Source organism: Etheostoma spectabile, chromosome 13 (assembly GCF_008692095.1).
Source record: "Etheostoma spectabile isolate EspeVRDwgs_2016 chromosome 13, UIUC_Espe_1.0, whole genome shotgun sequence".
Lineage (NCBI taxonomy): Eukaryota > Metazoa > Chordata > Actinopteri > Perciformes > Percidae > Etheostoma > Etheostoma spectabile.
Window position 1 is genome coordinate 27,969,418 of NC_045745.1, and position 10,217 is coordinate 27,979,634.

Genomic DNA, 10,217 nt, shown 5'->3' on the forward strand with positions numbered 1-10,217 from the left:
GGGGGGGGCACGTTCTTGATGATGTCATAACCAGCTTTTTGACATTGTGGAGTTTTTATTGAAGAAAAGTCACTACTGTAGCAGCTGAATGTCACTTTGAGTGTGTTGTTATGCGGTGTGAGAGAGGAGCAATCTTCAAAAGATAAACAAATACCGAAAGTGCTGCTTCTTCATCCAGTAATCAATCGTCTGTTATGGGAAATGCTGGACTTTGGTGTTTATGCTCTACTTAAAAACTGTCCCTCCTTTCAAGCTGTCATTGCCTCTTGTGGAAATGTTTTAATTCAGGGGGCTTTTTGTTTTATTCAATGACACCTCAGAGGTACAATGTTTATGATTCCACACATGATGAATAAAGGGAAAAAAAGGGGTAACATGTTGGTTCAGTCATGAAAAGAGGTGATGTGTTGGGCCCAGTGATCGTTTTGTTTCTCTGTCATCTCAAAAGGATGTTGTGCTTGATGCATTTTTTTTGGTCTGCTCCTCATCACTTTTACATCTCTCGCCCCCCTAAAATATGAGGCAACAGCATTTCTTTGTTAAATGTCTTACAGGTTGACATTTACGTTTTTAAATGAGCAGTCTGTTTATTGAATTTTTGTTTGGAATTTAACAGAAGTGTCACATTACATGTTCATTTTTTTTTTTGAAGCATGATAATAACCCTCAAATTCCAAACAATGTAATAGTCAATATAAAAGAAACTTCAAGTGTTCACAATTTTAGTTTCCATTAAAATGTCAAGTTTTCATGAATAATTCTGTGGTTTTTGTGTGGTGTACTATTTCTGATGTCACGTGTGAACAGGGGTCATTCGGATTCTGTTCACATTTTGCAAGCCAACAGTATATTATACAGTATATTAATTACACCTGTAACTCTCTTCAAGGCTGGCCTCAAGATCAGGAAATATAGCAAGACGGATTTTATCATGTCCATGGATACATCCCACCACACCTAAAACACAATAATTACATTTGTTTCTAATGTACCCAATTGTGAGATACTTCTTTACTTCATGTTATGCTACTTTATAATTATACTGCATCAAATTAGTGTACTGGCACTAGTGAACTTTTTACTCCACTACTGTACATTTATTCAAGAGCTCAGCTTACTAAAGATATAACGTACAGTATGATTGCCTTTATAATTATGATAAAAAAGCCTATTTTTCAGTGCAAATCATTTGTTGAAATCAGTTTTCATTTCTCAAAATCGTAATGCAGTGATGCACCTTATACGTTTTTGATTCAAGGTACAGTTGATTCTTTAGACATGTTTATTTTAATTTAAGAAAGGCTGAAAGTTTAACAAATACATTTTTTGTTGCTTGGTTTTTTTAGGAGTCATCTGGAATTGTCTTTTTAAGACTACACTAGATTGAACTGCACAACAGTAGTCTTTAAAGTATAGTTAAATAAGCTCCACCTTAAACTGGCTACGGCAGTAACATGCTACTTACACATTAATACACAAGTAAAAATAATCCCCTAATATAATTATTAATAAAACTATGAAATAGGCCATTCTACAGTTCCTTAGGATACCTTTAGTACATTTTTGCTGAAAATACTTAATTACCTTTACTTAAATTAAAAGGAAAAGGAAAAAGGAAAGGAAACTACTAGAACTGTTGGGTCCTTGTAAATTCTGGAGTGTGGTCTATCTGTAAAGTGTCTTGAGATAACTCTTGTTATGAATTGATACTATAAATAAAATTGAATTGAATTGAATTGAATTAAATGGCATTTTTAATATAGGACTTTGATGTATTTAACTATTATCATTTTTACTTAATACTCATTTTATTTATATAGCACTTTTTAAAACACAGTTATAATACATGTAGGATACAAACACACATAACTTAAAGTACACAAACAAATACACATACAAATATATGGTACATAGCACACAACCAAAATAAACAATGCATTTCCTGCAGAAAATGTTTGTGAATGCTGAAAAGCTAAATGGCTAAAGCTAAATTGGATTGCTGGCATAATTTCATAAGAAGAAGGAGGAGGAGTACGAAAAGTGTGAATGGTTTTAATTAGTATGCATTTCTTTGAAATGTTGAATAATACCAATAATGTATCAAACAAAAGTGGACTATTTAAAGTATTTATTTTTTTTAAATCATGTCGCTGCACTGAATTGCTCGTGTAAGAAGATGAAGTTGTAGGTAAAGTGGAAATGGTTCTAATTAATAAGAATGTCTTAAAAAAGCAAAAATAATACCAATATATTATGAAAGTTTTTGAAAAAAATAATCATTATAGCATGTTCAAATAAAGTGATGAAAGAGTCATTAATTAGTGCAATACTTACAAAAAGTCATATGGTGAAAGAAGTCAGTAATGCATGTTGAAAAAGTGCTGTAGTATGGCAAAAACAGTGATAAAGATTGATAGCACAAGGGGCGGCTGTGGCTCAGTGCTAGAGCGGTGGCCTGCCAATCGGAAGGTTGGTGGTTTGATCCCTGCCCCTGCAGTCATTGTCAAAGTGTCCTTGGGCAAGACACTGAACCCCGAGTTGCTGCGCATCGGAGTGTGAATGTGTGTGAATGTTTATCTGATGAGCAGGTGGCACCTTGTACGGCAGCCCCGGCCACAGTGTATGAATGTGTGTGAATGGTGAATGTTTCCTGTAGATGTAAAAGTGCTTTGAGCAGTTGTTAAGACTGGAAAAGCGCTATATAAATACAGCACATTTACATAGTATTGTATGTTTAAAAAAGTCATAGTATATGAAAAAGGTTGAAAAAAAGTCATAGTATGGATGCCTGGATAGCTCAGTTGGTAGAGCAGGTGCCCATATATAGAGGTTTTCTCCTCGACCTACAGCGGGCCAGTGTTTGACACCAACCTGCAGCATGTGTGCGACCCGTTGCTGCATGTCATTCCCTCTCTCCCATTTTATATCTTCAACTGTCCTGTCAAATAAAGGCCTTAAAATGCACACAAAAATTCTTTAAGAAAAAAACAAGTCATGGTCAAATAAAGTTATGAAAAGTTATGTCATGGTATTTCCAAAAAGGACACTAAAAATTCATAATATTTTGCACCAAAAAAGTGCTGATAAAAGTCATAGTAAAGCATGTAAAAAAAAGTCACGTGTTGAATGTTGAAAAATGTCCAAAAGTCGTGGATAAGTGATGAAAAAAAATAGAACAGTATGTAAAAAAGTGACAAATAACTCGTAGTGTAGTATGTTGAAAAAGTATGTCGAAAAAAGTATGTCGAAAAAAGTATGTCGAAAAAAGTGATAAAAAAGTGATAAAAAAGTCATAGTATAACATATCAAAAAAGTGATTAAAAGGTTATTGTTTTGTATTTCAAATGAAGTGATTAAAAGCTCATATAGCATTTTGAAAAAAAGTGATTAAAAAGTCCTAGTATAGCATGTGGAATTTTTTTTATCCAAACATGCTGAAAACAGAGTATAAAATGGCAAAAAGTGAAAAGACATGAAAAGTGTGTAGAAAAAGTCATAGTATAGTATGTTGACAAAAGTGATGAAAAAGTCATATTATAGCATGTCAGAAAAAGTGATAAAAATTACATAGTATAGTATGTCAAAAAAAGTGATAAAAAAGTAATAGTATGTCATAAAGTGTTAAAAAAAGTCCTAGTATAGTATATTGAAAAAGTGATTAAATGGTCATAGCATATCAAAAAAAGTAATTGTAGGCAATAGTATGTCAAAAAAAAGTATAGCATGTCGAAAAAAGCGACAAAAATGTCATAATATAGTATGTCGAGAAAAAAAGGATAAAGAAGTCCTAGTATAGTATGTCATAAAAGTGATTAAAAAGACATAGTTCAAGTTTATTTTATGTCAAAAAACGTGATAAAAGGGTCATAGTATAGAATGTTGGAAAAAGTGACAATTGTGTCATTTTATAGTATGTCAAAAAAAGTGATAAAAAGGCGTAGTATATGATGCCTTTTTTGAAAGAAATTGTAAAAAGGTCATGGTGTAGCATTTGGAAAAAGTCATAGTATAGATATAAAAAAAATTATAAAAATGTCATTGTATAGAATGTCTAAAAAATGATTAAATGTATACTATAAAGTGATTAAAGAACAAATAAGTCATGGTATAGTATGTCAAAAATAGTGATAAAAATGTCATAGTATAATATGACTACATTATGACTACAAAAAGTTTCTTTAGGCTATATTGTGTAAAAGAAGGTGATAAAAAAGTGATAGTATAGCATGTCAGAAAAAGTTACAAAAATGTCATAACATAGTCAAAAAAGTATAAATAAGTCATGGTATAGTATGTCGAAAAAAGTGATAAAATGTCAAAATATAATATAACTACATTTTTATAAAAAGGTCATAGTTGGAAAAGTGACAAAAATGTAATTTTATAGTATGTCAAAAAAAGTGATAATAAAGGCTTACTATATATAGTATGTTGAAAAAAAGTGATACAAAAGTCATAGCATAATATTTCCAAAAAGAAACTTAAAAAATTAGTACAGTAGGCAATCCACCAAAAAAGGAATGAAAAAGTCATAGTATAGTGTGTCAAAAAGAGTCTGGAAGAAAATGTAAAAAAACATACAAATTTTACACGTTACAGGTCATAGTATAGCATGTAGAAAAAAAGTCCTGGTTTAGAATGTTGGAAAAAAGTCATAGTACGGTATGTTGAAAACACTGATGAAAAAGTCATAGTATAGCATGTCAAAAAAAGTACTAAAAAAGGCTGAGTATAGTATGTCGGAAAAAAGGTAATTTAAAGGTCATAGCATAGTATTTCCAAAAAGGACATTAAAAAGTCATAGTATGCACCAAAAAAATTGATTGAAAAATCATAGTATAAGATGTTGGAACAACACCGTCATTTTATAGTATGTCGAAAAAAATGATAAAAAAAAGTCATAGTATAGCATGTTGGAAAAATTGACAACAATGTAATTTTATAGTATGTTGAAAAAAGTGTTAAAAAGTTATAAAATGTCGACAAAAGTGATAAAATGTCAAAATATAATATAACTACATTTTTATAAAAAGGTCATAGTTGGAAAAGTGACAAAAATGTAATTTTATAGTATGTCAAAAAAAGTGATAATAAAGGTTTACTATATGTAGTATGTCGAAAAAAAAGTGATAAAAAAGTCATAGCATAATATTTCCAAAAAGGAACTTAAAAAATTAGTATAGTAGGCTATGCACCAAAAAAGGAATGAAAAAGTCATAGTATAGTGTGTCAAAAAGAGTCTGGAAGAAAATGTAAAAAAACATACAAATTTTACACGTTACAGGTCATAGTATAGCATGTAGAAAAAAAGTCCTGGTTTAGAATGTTGGAAAAAAGTCATAGTACGGTATGTTGAAAACACTGATGAAAAAGTCATAGTATAGCATGTCAAAAAAAGTACTAAAAAAGGCTGAGTATAGTATGTCGGAAAAAAGGTAATTTAAAGGTCATAGCATAGTATTTCCAAAAAGGACATTAAAAAGTCATAGTATGCACCAAAAAAATTAATTAAAAAAATCATAGTATAAGATGTTGGAACAACACCGTCATTTTGTAGTATGTCGAAAAAATTGATAAAAAAAGTCATAGTATAGCATGTTGGAAAAATTGACAACAATGTAATTTTATAATATGTCGAAAAAAGTGATTAAAAAGTCATAGTATAGTTTGATAAAAAATTGCAAAAAGGTCATAGTATGGTATGTCAAAAAAAGTGTTAAAAAGTTATAGTATGTCAAAATAATGATTAAACGGTCATAGTAATGAAAAAAATAGTAATTGAAAAAAGTGATAAAAAATCAAAGTATAGTATGTCAAAAAAAGTGATAAAATAAGTCTTTGTACGCTATAGTATGTCAAATAAAAGTTATAAAAAGTCATAGTATAGCATGTCAGACAAAGTTACAAACTTGTCATGATATAGTATGTCAAAAAAAGATAAATAAGTCATAGTATAGTATGTCAAAAAAAGTGATAAAAAGTGTAGGTTTAGTATGTCAATAAAAGTGATTCAATGGTCATAGTACAGTATGTCGAATTAAGTGATTAAAAGGACATTGTACAGCAGATTGAAAAAAGTGATAAAAAATCCATAGTATTGTATAGTCATAGTATGTCGTAAGTCACAACAATGTCATTTTATATTAAGTCAAAAAAAGGGATAAAAAAGTCATAGCATAATATTTCCAAAAAGGACATTAAAAAGTCATAGTATAGTAGGCTATGCACCGAAAAAAGGGATGAAAAAGTCATAGTATAGTGTGTCAAAAAAAAGTGTGGAAGAAAATCATACCACAGAAATTTTACAAGCCCGGACTGGGAATAAAACCAGGGTTGAGAGTATAATTTGTCAATTTGCAACTGCTTGAACCACCACGCCAATATGACCACAACTGACACGAGCGCAAAACAGTCATGGTATCAATTTGCAAAAAGAGTGATAAAGATAATACTGTGTCAAAAAAAATATTGTGTAGTATGTTGACAAAACTGATGAAAAGGTCATAGTATAGCATGTCAAAAAAAGTCCTGGTGTAGAATGTCAGAAAAAAGTCATAGTATAGTATGTCTAAAACAGTGATCAAAAAAGTCACAGTATAGTATCTAAAAAAGTAAAAAAAAAGGCTTATTATAGTATGTTAAAAAAATAATAATTTAAAGGTCCTCAGCATATTATTTCCAAAAAGGACATTAAAAAGTCCTAGTATAGTAGGCTATGCACCAAAAAAGGGATGAAAAAGTCATGTGTAGTATGTCGAAAAAAGGGATTGAAAGGACATAGTATAGCACATCAAAAAAAGTGATAAAAAAGTCATAGTATAGTATGTAAAAACAATTTATGAAAAAAGCATAGTATAGCATGTTGGAAAAAGTGACAATTTCATTTTATAGTATGTCAAAAAAAAAGCCATAGTATACTTTGATAAAAAATTGTAAAAAGGTCATAGTATAGTATGTCGAAAGAATTGTTAAAAACATTACAGTTTATCAAAATAATGATTAAATGGTCATAGTATACTATGTCAGATGAAGTGATTAGAAGGACATAGGAAATCAAAGTATAGTATGGTTAAAAAAGTGATAAAAAAGTCTTTGTAGGCTATAGTATGTCAAGAAAAGTATAGCATATCAGACAAAGTTACAAAAATGTCATGATATGTTATGTCAAAAAGAATAGGGCGTTGGCGTTCGATGTCCGACTGGTGAAACCTCTGGTTCTGACCAGCTGGGCTTTGTACAATCTTTATGAAAGTCATGGAGAGGCTTATGACAATGACTGTGATGCATCCGGGACTGCAGAGCCGGGGGGGCACTGTCACAGGGTGCAGAGCAAGAAGACCGGGATGTACGGGAGGGTTTGATGCGCTACTTGAAAAGCTAAATAAAAACTTTTCTTCGATATATTGTCTTGTTTTTTTGAAGTAACAATGTGCAATATTGGAAACGACACAAAGCCCCTAATAGCCCTTAATATTGAACATTTGAAAAGTGAGAATAGTGCAGAGAGTAGATAATCTGTCGGTGTCTGGTTAGATTTTTTTTTTAAATGTCCCGTTTGTTCCGGACACACACTCAGCACTCTTGTTTGCTAAAAACGCAGTGATCCGACCGACCAGCAGTCTGCAGGTTTCCACGTCACCTTTTGGTATCGCCTCAGCTCGCTTGGAACCTCGACTGAGGTAGTACTAAAAAAAGTACCTGGTAGCAGGTCCCAGGGACTTTTTTTCGTAATGGAAAACCAAAAAAGGCGAGTAGGGTCGAGGCGAGTCGAGTAGATACCACGCAGTGGAAAAGCTCCAATAGTATGTCGAAATAATGATTAAACGGTCATAGTAATGAAAAAATAGTAAGTGAAAAAAGTGATAAAAAAATCATAGTATGTTGAAAAAAGTGATAAAATAAGTCTTTATAGGCTATAGTACATCAAATAAAAGTTGTAAAAAGTCATAGTATAGCATGTCAGACAAAGTTACAAAATTGTCATAATATAGTATGTTGAAAAAAGAAAAATAAGTCATAGTATAGTATGTCAAAAAAAGTGATAAACATGTCGTAGTAAAGTATAAAAATTCTTTTTATAATAAGGTCATGTCGGAAAAATGTCATAGTATAGTGTCAAAAAAGTGATAAAAAGTGTAGGTTGAGTATGTCAAAAAAAGTGATTCAATGGTCATAGTACAGTATGTCGAATTAAGTGATTAAAAGGACATTGAACAGCAGATTAAAAAAAGTGATAAAAAAGTCATAGTATTGTGTAGTCATAGTATGTCATAAGTCACAACAATGTCATTTTATATTAAGTCAAAAAAGGGATAAAAAAGTCATAGCATAATTTCTTTCAAAAAGGAGTTAAAAAAGTCATAGAATAGTAGACCATGCACCTAAAAAGGGATGAAAAAGTCATAGTATAGTGTGTCAAAAAAAAGTGTGGAAGAAAATCACACCACAGAAATTTTCCAAGCCCGGACTGGGAATAAAACCAGGGTTGAGAGTATAATTTGTCAATTTGCAACTGCTTGAACCACCACGCCAATATGACCACAACTGACACGAGCGCAAAACAGTCATGGTATCAATTGGCAAAAAGAGTGATAAAGATAATACTGTGTTAAAAAGTTTATGGTGTAGAATGTCAGAAAAAAAGTCATAGTATAGTATGTCGAAAACAGAGATCAAAAAAGTCACAGTACAGTATCTAAAAAAGTTATAAAAAAGGCTTGCTATGTTGAAAAAAGTAATTTAAAGGTCCTAGCATAGTATTTCCAAAAAGAACATTAAAAAGTCCTAGTATAGTAGGCTATGCACCAAAAAATTGATGAAAAAGTAATTGTGTAGTATGTCAAAAAAAGGGATTGAAAGGACATAGTATAGCACATCGCAAAAATGTGATAAAAAAGTCATAGTATAGTATGTAAAAACAATTTATGAAAAAAGTCATGGTACAGCATGTTGGAAAAAGTGACAACAATTTCATTTTACAGTATGTCAAAAAAAAGCCATAGTGTACTTTGATAAAAAATTGTAAAAAGGTCATAGTATAGTATGTCAAAATAAAGATTAAATGGTCATAGTATACTATGTCGAATGAAGTGATTAGAAGGACATAGGAAATCAAAGTATAATATGTTTAAAAAAGTGATAAAAAAGTCTTTGTAGGCTATAGTATGTCAAAAAAAGTATAGCATATCAGACAAAGTTACAAAAATGTCATAATATATTATGTCAAAAAAGGATAAATAAGTCATGACAATATTATTATAAAAAGGTCATAGTATAGCATGTCGGAAAAAGTCATAGTATAGTATGTTGAAAACAATTATAAAAATGTCATAGTATAGTATGTCAAAAAAAGTGATAAAAAGTAATAGTATGTCATAAAAGTGATAACAAAGTCATAGTATAGTATATTGAAAAAGTGATTAAATGGTCATAGTATAGTGTCTTGAACCAAGTGATTAAAAGTACACAGTAAAGCATATCAATACAAAAAGTAATTGTAGGCTATAGTATGTCAAAAAAAAGTATAGCATGTCAGAAAAAGCGACAAAAATGTCATAATATAGTATGTCGAGAAAAAAAGGATAAAGAATCCTATTATAGTATGTCAATAAAAGTGATTAAAAACATGTTCAAGTTATTTTATGTCAAAACGTATAAAGAGTCATAGTTAGACCGCTGGTAAAGTGACAATGTGGTCATTTTATAGTATGTCAAAAAAAGTGATAAAAAGGCGTAGTATATGATGCCTTTTTTGAAAGAAATTGTATAAAGGTCATGGTGTAGCATGTTGGAAAAAGTCATGGTATAGGAGGTAAAAGAAAGGTTGTACTGTGTGTCAATGTATGATGTATGATGAGTATGAGTAATAAATTAAGTAGTAAATGAATGGAGTAAATGAGTAGTACATGAAGTATGTCTCAAAAAGTAATAAATAAAAAACGATATGAATAGTATGTTGAAAAAAAGTAATTTAAAGGTCATAGCATAGTATTTCCAAAAAGGACATTGAAAAGTGTAGTAGGCTACGCAGGGAGGAAAAAGTCATTGTATAGGGATTTTCACTGACAATCCAGAGTTGGGACCAGGAGGAAGAGTCACAGTCTAACACACTTCTCTGCCCTTCTATTTCAGCAGTTACCAACCCAAAACCCTTCGCAGAGTCGCAGTCTAACACACTTCTCTGCCCTTCTATTTCAGCAGTTACCCACCCAAAACCC